Source organism: Platalea leucorodia (assembly GCF_965183815.1).
Source record: "Platalea leucorodia genome assembly, chromosome: 3".
NCBI lineage: Eukaryota > Metazoa > Chordata > Aves > Pelecaniformes > Threskiornithidae > Platalea > Platalea leucorodia.
Window position 1 is genome coordinate 22,169,096 of NC_138825.1, and position 4,908 is coordinate 22,174,003.

The window sequence follows — 4,908 nt, forward strand, 5'->3', positions numbered from 1 at the left end:
TCAGCAGCGGCGGCGGGAGGGCGATGTGGCGGGGGAGGGACCGGCACGGCCCCGCCGCCGCGGCGGGAGGAGGAGGAGGAGGAGAAGGAGGAGGAGGAGGAGGAGGAGGAGGGCAGCGCCCGGACCCTCCCTCCCGGCCTCCTGCCCGCACCCCGACCCCGCGGGGACGGGACCCCCCGGCCGCCTGCGCCGGGCAAGACCCCGGCGCTTTTTCGGGCTCCCTCCCAGCAGAGGGGCTCTCCCCGCCCTGGAGGGGGAAGAGGGAAGGTCCTGCCCCTGATTTCTGCTCATTAATGGCGGTTTTCTCCAGCAGAGGCCCGCTGAAGTAACAAGGACGGCCCAGCGGTCTGCCCACGGCGCAGGGAAGGCGTCCTTGCCGGGTGAGGAGGCAGCGGACCCCAACGCCCGCCTCGCCGCTCTCCCTCCTGCCCCGCCGAGACGTTCACGTCTCGGCTGGAGAGGAGCCATCGCCGCCCAGCAAGCGGCTCACCGCCCCCGGTGACCTCCGAGAGCCCGCGGTAAGGCGGCAGTCCCCCGGGGGAAGGGGCAGGGGCAGGCCCGGGCAGGGGCAGGCCCGGGCGGGCTGCCGGCTCCCCAGCGGGGCCCTTCCCGCCCTTCCGCAGCTTCAGCTCCCCCTCGCTGCTCCGCTTTTAGCTACCAACGCGTGCAAACCAAAAAGATGGGCTACTTCCACCTGCGCCTGCGCTTTTTTATTAGCTCTTCTTCGCATCCATCGCATTTATATTGCTTCAGAGATCTAAAACGGCAGAACAACAGCAGAAGTCACGGTGGTCACGTACAGGAGAAAAATGAAGAAAACTTCTTCTCCCTCCTCTTTTCAGACCCTGTGTGATTTGTTCAGCACGGCCTGGACAAAGGGGATAAAAGACGTACCCCAGAAGGGATAGGTAATATAATAGAGTCGTCTTGCTGGTTTATCAAATGGCTAAAAAAAAATAAATTAAAAAAAATTAACTTTTCAAAGGCCAAATTCTGAAGCTGCTCCCAAAATGAAGAGGCACTTGGCAAAACTGATGGTCAAGGTGAAGGATTCTGCTTTTTTGTGCATGTCAAAGGACATTCTGGAGAGCTGAGGGGTTTTTTTAAGAGCCCTTTTAAATGATGTATTTGCAAGCACTCTTAACTTCAGCTGTTTGGGGTTTGTTCTGCAACTAGGATAGAAGCAGTTGATCCTACTGCTCCACTTATTGCCAGCTCCCATCACAAGAGTGAGCAATCACCACTGCTAATTGCATTAGAGGCCCTGCTCGTGTTCTTATCATATCCTCGTGATTATTGATTTTTGCTCTACGTACTCTCATTTCCACAGCCCCATCGTACAGGGCCCGAGATCCAAGCTTAGTTACTGCTCTGTAGCCTCTGAAAAATACGTAAGCATTTCATTTTCAGCGCCCATCTAGAGCAGTTTAATATTTTAATCGCATTATGAAAAAGCATCAAGACAGAAACAGGTATCTTCCTTAGTGCTGCAATGAATGGCTTTGGTACGCCTTTGCCACACGCACCTCAGACAGTTTGCCATTTCTTACAGCCTGGTCCACCCCGAGATGAAGGAAACATCCGCACGCTACAGGAACGCAATGATTCATTCACCCCGTGCCCACACATGCTCTCCAGGCCCAGTGCGGCATCGCGGCTGTAGCACACAGCATTGCTGACAGGCCCCCTGGAACTCTGTTGACGTTTTTATATTTCACATCCTGTAAAATGAGGTGATACCTATTTGCCATGGCTGATAAAAAGCTCTAAGAAAGCCTAACTGTGAGTTTTATCACAGTTTACAATATGGCAGTAAATATATTCAAGTCACGTTTTATGATGACTGTACGAATGAAAGACAAGTCATTTTTCCCTTGACATTAATATTTCTTGTGGCTTAATTCCCAGCCTGATCTTTAGGTCCACTTGCTTGTGAAGACAGAGCTGTTTGGTAATTTCCCATCAGTACAAGGTTATCAAGCTTATCTTTATGAAAAGACCAAGATAAAAGGTAACAGTGTCTGTGGTCATAAAGACAAGGGCAAGAAAGGAAGATGTGAAGAGAATCATGTACTTCTTGCATAAGTCACTGCCTTTATGGTGCAATAATGAGTAGCTCACAGTTGATAAGGATACAAAAGTTTACCACTGCAACTGTCCAGCATTCCCTACAATTTCAAGTATTTCATAGTAATAATGTACCCACTTACTAACATACCCAGCTTTCCCCAACGTGTGACATCATAACAGAGAAATATTTCACTTAGTTCAGTTCAGATATTTCAGATAAAATTTCTTTCAGTCTTCAATCTTGGAAACAGATGTATTCAACTATGAGAGTACTCCTGCTGTACATGAGGAATCTAACACTTGGTATGTGTCTACAGTTACAAAGTCTCTGCTGCACTAAAGTATCTACCAAATTAATAACTAACACCCACTAACAAGATCAGTTGGCTAAGTTTACACAAGAATCACCAAAGACTCTCACTCATGTACGACGTGGGAAGATAACAATAACAAGCCAAATGTAAATGTGCTTCTACGCAAACGTGCCAAATTTAAGAAATAAAGTGGGGTAAGCTGGACAGTGAAATTAGGGTACTGACATAGCAAAAGATCAGAAATGTTGTAGGAAGTGACACCACGCTTGGGGAACACCAATGAGGCACTCATACGAGGTACAAATTATAAAGGACAGACAAAGAAGATGACACTGTTAAAGAAGTGGTGCTATGTAACAGTTTATTGTCAAGTTAGTCAAGTAAGTTAATTATCAATTAATAATATAGAATACTTATGAACTGAAATGCTGGTCATATATTGGAAGAACACAGGATCAAAAAAAAAAAAGTAAAGGAAGACTTCTGCTATCCCCACATAGATTAATTAAATGTCAAATTAAGGTATGATACGGAGATTAAATGTTTAGACACCACAAACAACTGTTCTGCCTTGTACTATTCCCTTGACACTCGTTATTGATCACAGTTGAACCAGGATACCAGACTACATGAACCTTTAATCTGAGCCAGTTTATTATTTACTCACCCTCACACGGCAAACCTGTTCTGAAAAAAACCTGTGAATTCTTACTTGGAAAACTGGAGTTTACACATACCAAGACACTCCATTGCAAAGTCAGTTGCCAAAAGTGATTTAAACAAGTTCCAGCGCAAATTTGTACAAACCACATTCTGTGGTTGAGGCAGACAGATTTCTAGAATCCAGGTACTCTACGGGAGCACAGGCAATATTATTGCTCTACAATGCACAAGATTTTGATTCAGAATCTTTTTCTTCCATAGAACATGATGTTCTAAATTACAAACTAACACGAAAGTACCAGTACAGCTAATGGAAAAAGTGACAACAGGATCTAGTTAACTATCACTTTTAGAGTAACCATTGCATTAGTCAGGTTCAGTAATGTGCGTGGCTCTCTGCCACACTACCAAACACACCCAGCTAGCCTCCCATACTCCTCCTGATCCCTCCTGCTTCACCCTTTGCTAGCATTTCTCCTTTCCCCAGTTCCATACGCAGACGAAAGCCACATGCAGGGCGCCTGGCCTACAGCAGCAGCTCCCAGGCAGCCTGCTGCACCTCCTTGGCAGGGGCTCAGAATCCCCCCAGACCCCCTGCCCACCATGCACTGGCACCGCTGTGACAACTGTACCTCCAGAGTTCACTTAATCCTTACACCCTGCTGCCCTCAGCCCCACTCCAGCTGATACCTGCAGACAGATCCCTATTCTCCATTAATTTCAGATTTATTTCAGATGGAATAGAATCGTAGAATCATACAATTGTTAAGGTTGGAAAAGACCCTTAAGATCATCAAGTCCAACTGTTAACCTAGCACTGCCAGGTCCACCACTAAACCATGTCCCTAAGCACCACATCTACATGTCTTCCAGGATGGGGACTCAACCACTTCCCTGGGCAGCCTGTTCCAATGCCTGACAACCCCTCCAATGAAGACATTTTTCCAAATATCCAATCTAAACCTCCCCTGGTGCAGCTTGAGGCCATTTCCTCTGGTGCTATCGCTTGTTATTTGGAAGAAGAGACCGACCCCCACCTCGCTACAAGCTCCTTTCAGGTAGTTGTAGAGAGCAATGAGGTCTCCCCTCAGCCTCCTCTTCTCCAGACTAAACAACCCCAGCTCCCTCAGCCGCTCCTCATAAGACTTGTGCTCCAGACCCTTCACCAGCTTCGTTGCCTTTCTTTGGCCACACTCCAGCACCTCAATGTCCTTCTTATAGTGAGGGGCCCAAAACTGAACACAGCACTTGAGATACGGCCTCACCAGTGCCGAGAACAAGGCTGCTATCACCTCCCTGGTCCTGCTGGCCACACTATTCCTGATACAAGCCAGGATGCTGTTGGCCTTCTTGGCCACCTGGGCACACTGCTGGCTCATGTTCAGGAACCGCTGGGTTCACAGACTAACCTGACAGCACCCAGTCAGTCAGTCAGTCAGTCAGCCTGGGTGCACGCCCGCTGGCACCAGGGGCTCCCCCGAGGCCTGCACCACTCTCTGCCCCACCCCGTCCCCGGAGCCCCCAGCCAAGGGGTGCTGAGCACCGAGGGCAAGCGACACCTTTTTTAAGGCCGAAGCCAAGCGCGAAGAGGCGACTCGGCCCCCTTCATCCCCCGGGACGGGATGGGACGGGACCAGCCTAGTCTGACCCATCCCGCCACAGCCACCGAGCCCGCCGCTGGCGGGAAAAAGCGCCTCTTCCAACATGGCGACGGCGTTACCCACCCCACCCCCCCGGCGCGCATGCGCAAGACCGGAGAGACCCGACCCCCCCCCCCCCCCGCTTCCCCCCCGGCGGCAGCGCCGCCATGTCTGTCAGGATGCAGGCCCCGCCCGGGGGCGCATGCGCGCTGAGAGCCCGG